We start from the raw sequence: 14,982 nt of genomic DNA on the forward strand, positions 1-14,982 counted from the left end.
ATTGGGATGAGCACTCGTGTTATACGTAAGTGATAAGTCCTAAATTCTATTAGTGAAATCACTATGCTGTATGTTAACTATAATTTAAATAAGTTAAAAATACCAATAATATTTTTCGTAGAATTAGAAAATAATCCTGAAGTCTGTATGGAACTACAAAAGACCCCTAATAGCCAAAGCAATCTTAACAAGGACAAAGTTAGAAGTTATCACAATTCCTGATTTCAAACTCTACTGCAAAGCTATGGTAATCAAAACAGTGTTGTTCTAGCACAAAAAAAAAAAAAAAAATAGACCAATACATCGGTGGAACAGAATACAGAGTCCATAAATGAACCCATAAAATTATGGTCAATTAGGGGCGCCTGGGTGGCGCAGTCGGTTAAGCGTCCGACTTCAGCCAGGTCACGATCTCGCGGTCCGTGAGTTCGAGCCCCGCGTCAGGCTCTGGGCTGATGGCTCGGAGCCTGGAGCCTGTTTCTGATTCTGTGTCTCCCTCTCTCTCTGCCCCTCCCCCGTTCATGCTCTGTCTCTCTCTGTCCCAAAAATAAATAAAAAACGTTGAAAAAAAAAAAAAATTATGGTCAATTAATCTATGACAAAGGAAACAAGAATATACAATGGGGAAGAGACCATCTTTAATAAAAAGGGCTGGAAAAACTGGACAGCTACATGTAAAACAATAAAGCTGAACCACTTTCTCACTATACACAAAAATAAACTCAAAATAGATTAAAGACCTATATGTAAGACCTGAAACCATATAACTTCTCGAAGAAAACCTAAGCAGTAAACTCTTGGACATTAGCCTTAGCAATATTTTTCTGGATCTGTCTCTTCAAGCAAGGGAAACAAAAGCAAAAATAAGCCATTAGAGTTGAATCAAGCCAAAAAGCCTTTACACACTGAAATAAAACATCAGCAAACAAACAAAAAAACTGACTCGAGATTTTGCAAATGACTAATATACGTAATACAACTGGTACAACTCTACTGGTACAACTCTAAACAAAGATAAATAATCTAAGTTTTTATTTAAATTCCAGTTATCATACAGTGTAATATTAGTTTCATGTGTACACTGTGATTCAACACTTTTACACAACAGCTGGTGCTCACCACAACTAGTGTCTGCCTTAATCCTGATCATGCAAATGACGTATCAGATGATAGGTAGTATCCAAAATATGTAATACAACTTACAAAACTCAACACCCAAAAAATGAATAACCCAATTAAAAAATGGGAAGACACGAACAGACATTTTTCCAAAGACAGAGACGGCCAACAGACACATGAAAAGATGCTCAACATCACTGATCAGGGAAATATAAGTCAAAAAGAAGTGTCACCTTACACTTACCAGAATGGCTAAAATCAACACAAGGAACAGGTATTAGTGAAGATATACCCCTCAAGAAAGGTGGAACCCTCCTGCACTGTTGGTGGGAATGCAAACTGGTGCAGCCACTATGGGAAACAGTATGGAGGTTTCTCAAAAAGTTAGAAATAGAAATACCCTACAATCCAGCATTTTATGTATTTACCCAAATAAATGAACTAATTAAAACATGTGCAGATAACTTGAATAGGCATTAAAAATAAAAGACCTGCAGATGGCCAAATAAAAGATTCTCTGCATTACTAATCATGGAAATGCAAATTAGAAGCATAATGAGATAGGATTCTCACCAGTACAAATGGTTAGTATCAAAAAGCCAAGAAGAAACTAGTGGCAAAAATGTAGAGAAAAAGGAGCCCTCATGCTCTGTTGGTAGGAATGTAAATTGGTATGGCTGCTATGGAAAACTGTATGTAGATTTCTCAAAAAAGTAAAAATAGAAAAAACCTACAACCCAATTTTACTTCTGGGTATTCACACCCTCCCATCCCCAAAAAATGAAAACAGTGATTCAGAAAGTTATATTTGCCCCTATGTTTACTGAAGCAGTGTTTACAATAGTGAAGATATGGGAACAATTTTAGTGTCCAATAGATGAAGAAAATGTGATACGTATGTATGTACACATATATACACAAATACATACACAACGGACTATTACTCAGCCATCAAAAAGAATGACATATTGCCATTTGTGACAATAAAGATGTACCTAGGGAGTTTTATGCTAAGTGAAATAAGTTAGAGAAAGACAAATATCATACAATTTCACTTATATGTGGAATCTAAGAAACAAAACAGAAACTGACTCAAATACAGAGAGCTGGTGGTTGCCAGAGAGGAGTGATAGGTGAAATAAGTGAAAAGGATTATGAAGTACAAACATCCAAGTTATGAAAGATAGGTTGATGAGAAATACAGCGTAGGGAATAAAGTCAATAATGTTATAATAAGGGTGCCTGAGTGGCTCAGTTGGTTGAGCATCTGACTCTCAATTCCAGCTCAGGATCTCACTATATGTGGGTTCGAACCCTACATCAGGCTCTACACTGACAGCATAGAGCCTGCTTGGGATTCCTTCTCCTTCTCGCCCTCTGCTCCACCCCTACTCATGCACTCTCTAAAAATCAACTTAAGATTAGGGGTGCCTGGGTGGCTCAGTCATTTAAGTGTTTGACTACAGCTCAGGTCATGATCTCACAGCTCACGAGTTCAAGCCCTGTGATGGGCTCTGTGCTGACAGCTCAGAACCTGGAGCCTGCTTTGCAGTCTGTGTTTGTCCATCTCTCTCTGCCACTCCCCTGCTCATGCTCTCTTGGAAATTTAAGAAGTTAATAAAAAAAATAAACTAAAATAAGTATAATGAAGTTATATGGGGAGATGGGAACTATACTTATAGTGAGCATTTTGTAATGTATATAATTAAGTCACTATGTTGTACACCTGAAACTATCATGTAATCTATACTTCAATTACAAATGAGATATTTTTTATTCTAATACTTAACATAACTCCTATCTTTCAGCACTAAACACTGTCCATATACAAAAAAAAGTATGTATTAAGCTTATAGTCTCAAACTTCAGAAACCTGATATTCTGAAAACATAGCTGTCATGGTCCACACCTATCCAATTAGGTTAGAAAATAAATGAACATCAAGAATTTGAAATGAAATCATACTTCTAACTCAAAGAAATAATCAAGTATAACATGGAAAACACTACAGTGACTAAGTTACCACATACCAAGTTTGGTAATATACAAGCAACACAGCATATTGGAGCAACATGTAGTATAAATATCTTACTATTTGGAAAAAGGCTGTCATTGAATGAATTAGATATATAAATTTTAAAAAAATAGAATAAACCTTAGAGTAATGGCTATAGGAAATAAAACTGGAGAAGTTAGCAAAGGCCAAAGTAATTTAATTTTATTTTTAAATTTTTTTTTAATGTTTGAGACAGAGAACATGAATAGGGGAGGGTCAGAGACAGAGGAAGACACAGAATCCAAAGCAGGCTCCAGGCTCCGAGCTGTCAGCACAGAGCCAGACGTGGGGCTCGAACTCACAGACCGTGAGATCATGACCTGAGCGAAGTCAGACGCTCAACCGACTGAGCCACCCATGCACCCCCAAAGTAATTTATTTATAAGACTAATTGAGCAAACCTCTGAGGAGATGGAGGCAAAAAAAAAAATATTTTGGATTTAAAAAGTTCAGTAACTGAAGAAAAATTGAAAATATAACAGATTTCTACAGGCAAGTTAATAGAAAATGTTTGATAGCCCTAACAAAAGTGGATGAATTCATAGAAAAACAATCCCAAAACAGAAGCGAAAATATAAAGCTTGAGTTGTCCTATAATCAGTACTCATTGAGCCTCCAGTTAAAAATCTTCCTACAAAGAAAAAATGGTCTGAAATGGTTTTATAGACCAGTTTACTAAGGTTTCAATGAAGACAAAATAATTCCCACAATTTTTCCAGAGACTAGAAAGAATGGCAATAGTTCCCAAGTCATTTAATGAGGTCAGTATAACCTTGATACCAAAACTAAGCAGTTTAAGGAAAATACATTCCAATCTCATAACAAATGAATCTGACCAGGTGTGTATATATATATATATATATATATATAAAAAAAAAAAAAAAAAAAAAAAAAAAAAAGGATAGCACATAATGAAATTAGGTTTATCCCAGGAAAAAATGCTTTAAGCCTATAAATTTCATTTATTTATCAAAAGATGAAAAACATATGATCCTAATAAATGTAGGAAAGTATTCCATAATGATAAAATTTTTATCAGAGTTGAAATAGAAGACAACATCTTTGCCAAAGTTTACATCAAGTAGGTTTCTTAACGGTTAAATGTTGGAAGTATTCCCTCTGAAATCAGGAGCCAGACAAGAGTATCCATTATAATCTCTCGTTTAGTGCTTTAATGAAGGTCCTAGCTACCACAGTATGACAATGGATTACAAATATTTTAGAAGGAAGCAAAACTATTATTCCCAGGTCATGTTATTGTCAACTTAGAAACCCCAAGTTCGAATTTGAAGACAAGCTATTAGAATTTGTAATGGAATTTAAAAATGCTTGCTGCATTCAGTAAGAGGTACAAAGGTAAATGGCATTTCTAATGACAATTTATGAAAGTAGATCATCAGAACTAAATGTGTATCCACAAGTAAACCTCAAAATTTCAGGTTTTTGTGGAAATAGTTATACCATTGAAAATATCTAAACCAAAACAGAAAACTCTTTTTATGGATGGAAAGATCCAATGACACCAAGATGTCAGTTTTCTGAAAATTTATCTTTAGGTGCAATGCAATTTCAGAATTTTTGAAATACTTTTAAAAGCTTGAAATTTGTGTTATAAAACTAATAAAATGCAATTAAGTAGATTTCCTGCCAGAAAGCAAGGCATTTTTGCTTATGATAAAAGTCTGGTATTAATACAGGGATAGGAATATTGAGCAATGCAATAGTACAGATAGGTCACATATTCATATACTTATGATAATTTGATATCTGATAGAGAGGTCCTTACAGATTACTATAGAGACGTAGGACTATCCAATACATGGTGTGGAGATAATTTTATGATCTATTTAGCGGGACTGATCACATGGTACACACCAAACCATCTTCAAGTGGATTAAAAATTGAAATGCGAAAGGCAAACTTTAAAATGTTTAGAGGATAGCCTAATGGCAATTATCTTTAGGAGTTCAGAATATGAAAAGTTTTTAAAGAAAAAAAAAAAATCACTCAACATATGAAAGATTGATTTCACTCTTAATTTCCTTTTCAAAGGATATCACGAAGAGTGAAAACAAGTCAAAACTTGAATATATTTTCAAGAATTGAAAATTTGCATCAAGTATGTGAAGAAATGTTCTAGGTTACTAAAAAATTAACAAAATTCCAGTAGTGATAAAAGATATGAATAGGCATTTCAAAGGAAAATTTCAAAGGAAAACATTAAAACAGAAAAACTTATGAAAAAGTGTTCATCATTAGAAATAAGATGAATATACAGGAGATACAACTTAACCTCCACATTACCAAAAATTTAAGATAGAAGACACCAGATGTTTTGAATGCTCACATATTGCCATGAAAGAATATATTGGCACAACCATTTGGAACATGCTTTTTTGCATATACAATCCACCAAATCCACTTCTAGATACAAAAAGCTGAGAAAGTCATTTATGGTCACCAAGTGTATGAGAATTTTTATAAAACTTTTTCTAATAACAAAGGGAAACAATCCTTCCAACTATCCATAGAACAGGTATATTTATGTAGTATAAAGAGTGAAAAACTACATCCATACATAGAACATGGTTGAATTATAAAAATGAGTTTTAAAAGATGGAGTACAGTATGATAGCACTTTTGTTCAAAGCCAAGCAATATTAAGTATATGTTCACATGTACATTTGCACATAAAAGCATGAAAACTAAAGCATGATAAACAAAATTAAGAATGGTAGTTACATGGACAGGTTGAGAAGGAATTCCTAGGTATTTTACTCTTATGCCTTACAAACCAGTGTCATATATATTCTTATATATGTATCAAATGTCACAAAATAGTTATCTAAACTCCTCTAAATTGTGTTATTCAGAACAAGTTTTAAAAAAAGAATGTAGAGGGGTGCCTGAGTGGCTCAGTCTGTTAAGCTTCCAACCTCAGCTCAGGTCATGTTCTCCCAGTTCACAAATTTGAGCCCAACATTGGGCTCTGTGCTGACAGATCAGAGCTTAGAGCGTGCTTCTGATTCTGTGTCTCCCTCTCTCTCAAAGATAAATATACATTTTTAAAAAGTTGTAAAGAAATTTGTAAAAATTTAGAATTTGGTAAAATAACGATTTTGAAAATAATGAATATTAAGTAACTTGGTCTTCCTGAGTTTCATTAATATCATTAGAAATTGAATTTACTAACATCCCTAACTAAACAGAAACTGTTCCTAAATACAAGTAATTTTGAGGTTATTGAAGTATAGGATCACCTGCTTACCTGTAATTAGAAACAGAAATATATTGAATGATTAGCTGAATGGGCCCTCACTCTACCTGTGCTGTTAGGATTCTGGGCACATTTGGACAGGTCTACCTTCTTTAGATTGGTTTACCCACCTATGAAATTAGAGTATGGATCTCTAGTGTTTCTTCGGATTTAAAAACAAAACTTGTACCATTCTCTGTATTTTAATAGATCTTTTCATAATTTATTTGTATTTCTTTTTCTGGGCCACAGCAAGCAGAGAAAATACTTAAGAGCTGTGCTGTTGTAAGTGATAATTTCACCTTTAGGTTATGGGACTCCAACTGTAGCTTGTACTTCTTTCCTATTATAACATGCGTGGCTCCAGACTTTCTTACATGGATCCTAAGTGGCTCATCTTATTTCAAGGATTCTACTGTGACCACTCTGTCCTCACAACCTATTCCTACCTCAAGAGGTGCTGGCTTTGTAGGTGCCTTCTGAACTAGCACTTGCCATCACTTTATAAACTTTCATTTCTCGAGTGGTCTAGCATCACGAAGTCAGTTATTCCGGAGTCCTTTAAAAATTGTATTTTTAACTGGATTACTAGTGGGTTCTCCAGAGGTACCAGTGTTCATGAGCTATGCAACCAGTTAGACCACATGATTATTGTATTAGCCATTGCCACAGTAATGCTTTATAAAAGTCTACAAACTCAGTGGCTTACAGCAGACATAGGATTTTCTTACTCATTTATCTGCTTTAGGCTATGGATCTGGTCTTAGCTCTACATGCCTCCATATTCTTGTATTAGAGGTTGCCACAGGTACATTCTTCTCATAGGAGATGACCAGAGTGCAAGAAAGCAAACACATTTGCGGCCTTTGGTCATAGCCACTTATACTGCATTGGCTGAGACAAGTCATATAACAAAGCCTAAGATTAACAAGATGTTGAGATGGAGGACATTCTCTTCCTGTAATATGCTACATGATCACATGAGCAAGTGAAGAAATGAGAATCATGCAGTTCACCAAACACTCACTGTAAGAGTCAAAATAGGTTAATAAGAGAGACAAACCAAGAGACTCCTAACTGTAGATAACTGATGGTTACCAAAAGGGAGGTTCGTTGGGAGAGTGAGTTAAATAGGTGATGGGGATTAAGGAGTGCACTTGTGATGAGCACGGAGTGACATACAGAAATGTTAAATCCTTTTATTTTACACAAACTAGTAGTATACTATATGCTTAACTGGAATTTAAGTAAAAATTTAATAGGTTAAAAACACTTAAATACAAAAGATTTACATCTTTTTGCTGAGATACAACTCAACCTCACTTCACATTTTGAGTCACAAATCCTTACTAAGATCCTAGAAATCTGGGCTCCTGGGTGGCTCAGTCGGTTAAGCGCCCAACTTTGGTTCAGGTCATGATCTCACAGCTCAGGAGTCATGAGTTCAGGTCATGATCTCACAGCTCTCTGCTGACATCTCAGAGCCTGAAGCCTGCTTCAGATTCTGTGTGTGTGTCTGTCTGTCTGTGTCTCTCTCTCTCTCTCTCTCTCTCTGCCCCTCCCCTGCTTGCACACTCTCACTCAAAAACACACACACATTTAAAAAAAAAAAAAAAAAAAAAGGCCATAGGAAACAGACACCTTAAATTTACTTATACTTTGGAATGGTATGGGTGGTCAAATGGTAAGGGAATGGGTGGTCAAATAGGATTAGATCTGCAAGGAATCTAGACTAACAAAATATTTTCCCCTACCATTCTGATGATCTATTGACTGACCATCTAAAATGCAGCTTGAAGAATCTGGCATCTAATGAAGGTCACTGGGAATGTGGTGGAAGAACTCCAACTTGGTGGAGCTGGAGATTCTGAATTTTGGCCCCTGATGACTGCCCGGTTTGAGTTGCAAATTGGTTAGATTCTGAAACTCATGTCCTATTCTGTAAAGTGGGGGTAATACTATCATGGAGATATTGTTGGGAGGATCTTTGAATAGTTATGTAAAATGCTTAATATCTGATATTGGCACCATGTTGGCAAAAAAAGTTGTAGTTATAATTCTGGAGGCATTTATAATAATATACTCAGTATTTTAGATTTTACTGCAGGTTTTTAAAAAACAATTTCTTTAGGATGGCTAAGGTGTAATTTCACTTGAAAATAGGAGAATATCCTCCTAGGAACTCTTCAAAATCTATGATTCAATGATTCCAAAAAGCACATTATTTATTCATTTTAGAAAACCATTTGCCACACTGCTGCATACTTTCAGATGTGCAAATAAAGGGATCCCAGCTGGTTGCTTTATTTTCAAACAACTACAAAGGAAACAGTAGAATTTTGGCTTCATGGAATTTTCCTTTGAGAATTTTCACAACCATGTGTGGTTGGAATCTGGCATTTATCTTTTGCTTCCACTCTGGAAATTTATACAGCTCTCTAGAATTTGGTTTGAGTCACATAACTTTTCAATTCTTTGTCACAGTCTTCCCCTTGTATAATTTCCTTCCAGTGTGAAAAGCCTATATACCATGATGGGTCTACACAGCAAGACTTTAAGCATAGTAACTGCTCATGGATTAGAAGAGTTGATACAACCAGATTGCTTATGAATAAGAAAAGCAAAAGCTTAAAGATTTATGTGAATAGCCAATCCTGAGTGTATAGGATATAAAAAAGTTAAGTTTTGTAACTCTTTACTTTTAAGCATAACATGGATCTTACAGCTCATATAAAGAAAAATGTACCAGTCTCCAAATGGCCACATAAGCCCTACTAATTTTTAAATCCTTAGGAGTTTTTTTGTTTTAAGGACCCTCGCAACTAGCTTTTTTTAAGCCTTCTAGGTGATGTTAAGTGGACACTTATTTCCTTGCCTTATCACTCCTTTATTGCATCCAGGAAAGTTTCCCTGGCTATAGTTTAGAAAAAGTGATTATAAGAACAAAGTTATAAAAAACTTAAATCTCAGAAGATCTTATTTTGTTGGCTTAGAAAAATAAAGACATTAACCTCCATTGTCTTTATTGGAATTTCTCCTTGGTTCTTTGCCCCTATTTTGATGACAACATTTTCAAAGCCAAATTTTAATTTTTATCTCTTGTAGGGCCCTATGTGGGTTTTTAATTCCACAGTCTACTAGGCCTAACTCTGATCCCTCTGGTCTTACTCCCCTTGACATAGACCCCTTCCTTGCTTAGAAAAACTATTTTCCCCCTATAGTTTTTGGACTCCTAAAATATTTCGACTCCCAAGTCCTTTTTGTTTGACTTGACCAATAGCATGATTTATAGGACTTTCTAGCTATAACACTATCTACCCTTTCTTTTCTTTAACCATGGAGTTTCAGCTCTGTGCTATACATTCTGCTATGCCCCAGAATACAGGGAAAAACAAAAACAAAAATACAAAACTAGCAATTGCAGCCTGTCACCACTTGGATCCAGGCTTTACTACTTACTAGTTGTGTCATCTCGGCCATGTCCCTTGAACTCTGTCCTTAGGTCTTCTCACCTGTGAAATAGTAGGGCCCTAGGTCAGAGTTGTTCCAAATAAACACATACATGTATATTGTTTAGAGAATCCATAGATTATTCTGTAAATAATGCTAATCCTGTGTCCTCAACCTTATCTGGTCACCATTCCTGTCTGCCTTGGTCCTTGGCCTCCATCAGATTGACCACTCACCCCGATAAACAAAAAGGAATGTTTACATGAAGTGATCACAAGCGTTGCAAAACCTATTAAAAGATGGATTCATATTATAATACATACTATATCAGAGCTAAAAATATTACAGGCTTACATGGTCTTAAAATTTTCCTTCACTTGATAGCGAGGATGCTTTTAAAAGGCTGTTTATGGGGCTTAGAGGATACTTTGGGCTAAGAGCTACACAGTGGGTCTTCACATGAGTAGTCCTCACCATATTTACAGTTCTTTGCCTTATGTTCATGCAGTCTTAGAATAGACGGAGATAGTATTTTAATAGTGAGGACTTGGGAGTATTCAGCTGTGTGCGCTTTAGCAGAATTGAAATGGTTAATCAAGACCAGTTCTCGCGTTACAAATGTATCACCATGTTTGTACTATATACCAAATCATTTTATTCACTGATTAGATTGACAGTTATTGCCACAGACCAGGCATTCAAGATAACATAGAAAATACAGACATATGTAGAAAATTATTCAGGTCTTTAAGAAACTGATCTAATGAAAAAGAACAGAAATAAACCTTTACGAAGTATTATAACAATAGTGATAAAGACAGGTTATTAAAGAACTGAGGACAGGTCAAGAGCATGTGCACTCTTCAGTGTTTTATGGTCACTGTTTTTTGATTAGATGCCATGTAAATATTAACAACATTCCACAGCACAGCTAAGCATACAGGTTTGGATCTCTTTCACAATGAGGACGTTAAGGAGAATTGTTTCCTCCCATTATCAAAAAACCAATTTGTCTTTTTTTTTTTATTTTTTTTTTATTAATTTTTTTTTTTCAACGTTTATTTATTTATTTTTGGGACAGAGAGAGACAGAGCATGAACGGGGGAGGGACAGAGAGAGAGGGAGACACAGAATCGGAAACAGGCTCCAGGCTCCGAGCCATCAGCCCAGAGCCTGACGCGGGGCTCGAACTCACAGACCGCGAGATCGTGACCTGGCTGAAGTCGGACGCTTAACCGACTGCGCCACCCAGGCGCCCCACAAAAAACCAATTTGAATAAAATTTGGCAATGGGTTACTATCTACTTTGTAGCAGATCAAAAAGATATTTCATAAGTTAACGGATTTTTGGGCTTGTTTTGTTCTTTTGATGCCATGTAGACACAACCACAGATATTTTCAGTTCATGGTCTGAAAACGGTTGAAATGATATGCTCTTGGGATGTCTCATAGGAAGAGGGTTTGTCACAAGGTGGGGGGGGGGAGAAGACCACTAGAATGGGAAGTCGCCTTTATTTGCAATTTTATGAGAAATCAGAGTTCTTAAGTCATAAACCACCAATTAGAGGAAGAAAAATATGATTTTCATTATGCCATGAGTTGTGTGATTCTCTTCTATTTTCCCCTCCTTGCCAGTTCAGTTTGGTAGGATTGTGAAACTGTATTAATAATCATTGTAATCCCTTTCATTTCAGAAAGTCATTTTGGTTACCCAACAAATGCTTCACATAGGACTAAGTGATATTATTTAAGAGCTTCTTTTTCTTGGTCCAAAACTATTAGATTTTCAGAGTTAGCAAATGGTTACCAAAATTTACTTCTATTTAAGACTTTATAATTTAGGACATTTATTTTGTATAGAAAACCAACGCTAATTGAACACCTCTGCATTAAAAGCCCATAATATGGGAGGCACCTGGGTGGCTCTGTTGGTTAAGCATCTGACTTTGGCTCAAGGTCATGCTCTCATAATTCCTGAATTTGAGCCCCACATTGGGATCTCTGTGGTCAGGACAGAGCCCACTTCAGATCTTGTCCCCCTCTCAACGCCCCTCCCCTGCTTGCACACACGCACTCTCTCAAAACTAAATTAAAAAAAAATTAGGCCCATAACATGGTATTCAGGGTTGAAAATTTAAGAATTGAATGCAAATTCTATCTACAGCAGATACATTTGACAAAAGGTGTGATTCATTCGTCTATTAGACAAAAACCTATTACTTGTCTGCCACGTTCTGAGCTTGAGGAGATTCTGAAGATACAGCTGTGAAGAAGGCAGGCAACTTACATGGCCTCACTTTTGAGGGGCTGGCAGATTTTTACTAAGAAATTATAAGCCTTCACTATAGGCCAGACACTGTAAAACTAGAAATAGAAGATCCCGTCTCAAGGTGATGACAGTTTAATGAAAAAGAGACCACAAATTAAGCAATGACTAAGCATCACAATAGAGGTGTAGAGGGACAAAGGAGAGGCCAAGGGAAAGCACAGCCATCAACCTACTTACCAATCAGACTTTTCTGTGTTTTATTACATGCTGCATAAATATGGGGGACATATTGTAGCACAGCTAATATACATGCTTGGTGAGCAACTTATGACATGCTGAGTATCACAGATAAAATGAGAATGTAGAAGTTAATTCTGTTTGGTGGTGTCAGGGATAGCTTCATGAAAGTCATTTGAGCTAAAATCTTCATTAAGGATTCCAGGCACCAGGAGAGGAGGACGCCAGTTTGAGGAATTAGTGTGAGGCAGGAAAATACAGACATTTAGCACATGGTAAATAGTCGTCCATGGCTAAATTCGGAGTTAAAGAGAGTTAATACAAATAAGGCATTTACTAAATTTTTTTTTTCAGGTCTGAAAAGGCCTCACGTGCTTGGATAAAACTTAAGGCTTTCGCTTGAAAGCAAACTTTGATTTGGGAGAAGATAAAATGAAGAGACCCGATACCTCTGAGGAGAGAGATGCACAAAGAAGCAATAAAGGCATCGTGCTGGGAACCTGGTGTAAAGTTTACTTCTAGCTGTTTCACAGCTTTCCTTAAGTTTACAGGAAGTGTTTATTCACTGAATCCCCAAAGTCTCGTTGAGAAGTACCACATACTCTGTTCAGTATTACTGGGTAAAAGGAGAATTATAAAATGGTGCAGGACTACAAGGAGGGCAAATACATTAACGACACACAGGACTCCAAGCAATAGAAATGCTTAGAGGACACACAAGGTTCACAGTGAAGAGTAAGTAATTCTGAAGAGAGTGACCTAGAAAGGATTTACAGATTGGCGTTCCGACTCTAGAGCCTGCAGTCCATGACACGTTTTTTGGTGATATCATTGTTCTTTGGGGCTTGTCTTAAAAGGAGCTCTTTTATCCCAGAGAGACACAGGTTCGTGAAACAGAAAATTGTACGCAAGAGATTTATAGGGTAGCTCTATCCGAAAAAAAGAGAAGAAAAATAAAGAGAGGCTTACCTGTGACCCAGTAACATGGAGGAGAGGGCCAGTGCGCTGGGAAACGCCAAAGCTAGGAAAACTCCTCAGAGTAGGGGGGACTTAATTGAGGTATTGGGCCAGTCTTTTATAGCTAAGCATCAGTCAATTGTTGGCAGCTGGGAATCCCGTGGAAGTGGTATACCTATGGGCGAGGCAATTGCCTACAGCTGGGGATGAGGCCCAGTGATGGATGCAGCTGGGTGCTATCACCAAAAGTTTAGCTCTGGATGAGGCAAGATGCTAGGTGGAAACTGATTCCATGCTGAGGAGTTTCCTTTTAGTTTTTTCATTGCAGGCTGTAGACAGCCCTAGAAAGCTTTTGAGGAGATAAGGTGGCACACTGATTTTAGTTTTAGAAAGTTATTTCTGGTAACAGTGTAATGGGCAACTTGGCCTGGTGATAGATGCTGGCAGGTGAAACTAGTTTGATGGCTATTGTAATAGTTAAGGCCCAGTTCAAAATACTTAAGTCCTGATTTAAACCTGTGAAAGATTTCCCAAAATCTTCCTAGGCAGAACAATCTCCCTCTACCATTCTTCCATAACATTTTAGTTTATCTTTATTTTAGCCCTAAACACAATCTGGCTTATATCTTGATTCTGTGTATGTCTCTTTATTGACTGTGAATTTGGGGGGATCAGTAACCATCTACTCTTATCTGTATCTCCCATGGGACCTCCCTGAGCTGTGAACAGAATGAGCATTTGATGAAAGTGTTGCGAATTGAACAGTTCAAGCAAGAGATGATAAGCTTCTAAGATTGAGTCAGTCACAGTGGGGATGAAGAGAAAGGCATTGATGAATAAGACCCTGAGAAGGTAGAAATGGGAGGAATAGCTTTTGCGACTATGGCATAACTATGTTTATCAAACACACTGAAACACAGCTACATAAGCCCATTAATATTTATGCATTTATTTCCTACATTTTCCGGCGTCATTTCTTAAAACATTTTCCCTCTTTATATAAGTTTCTTAGAGTTTGTTTTTCCAGTTACACATCAAAGAAAATAGATAAGTTGCAAGTAGTTTTGATCCTTTAAATTAATGCTGTTTTGTTACATGCCTGCCTGAGGATTTAAAGTTCAGGTAATATTTCTACCTTAGTGAACCTTTGCTTTTGTAAGATCTTTCTGCCTACATTCCAAATGAACGCCCCTAACTTCTTTGCCAATTCATCCATGCTCTTATGACTTCAGGAAAATGTTAAGATATCCAGGAAATCAAGAGTGAAAGTATTTTCCTGTCTTAGGGTCTGATTTGGTCAAAAGAAGATATGGCATGTTAAAATTAAAATGTATCTTGGAAACATGAGAAAGACTTTGATTCTAAAGGGAAAGTATTCCAAAGCTGAGAGGGAGCACATTTTATTTGTGAAAAAGACATGAACATGTAGTGACAGAAGAATAGAATGTATCATCAGGAAATACAGATTGACAAGCTGACCATGAGCAACTCCGTGTCCCTGTATTTTCTTTTTCTTGCCAGAAAACTGAAATAGTACTATTTCCTGTTGTAACCAGTTCATATATAAGGAAAACATAAGGATATAATTAAGTGGAAATAATTTCTAAATTGTAAAATAGTGTGTCTCATTTTGTAGAA

This window comes from Neofelis nebulosa, chromosome 14 (genome assembly GCF_028018385.1).
Source record: "Neofelis nebulosa isolate mNeoNeb1 chromosome 14, mNeoNeb1.pri, whole genome shotgun sequence".
Classification (NCBI taxonomy): domain Eukaryota; kingdom Metazoa; phylum Chordata; class Mammalia; order Carnivora; family Felidae; genus Neofelis; species Neofelis nebulosa.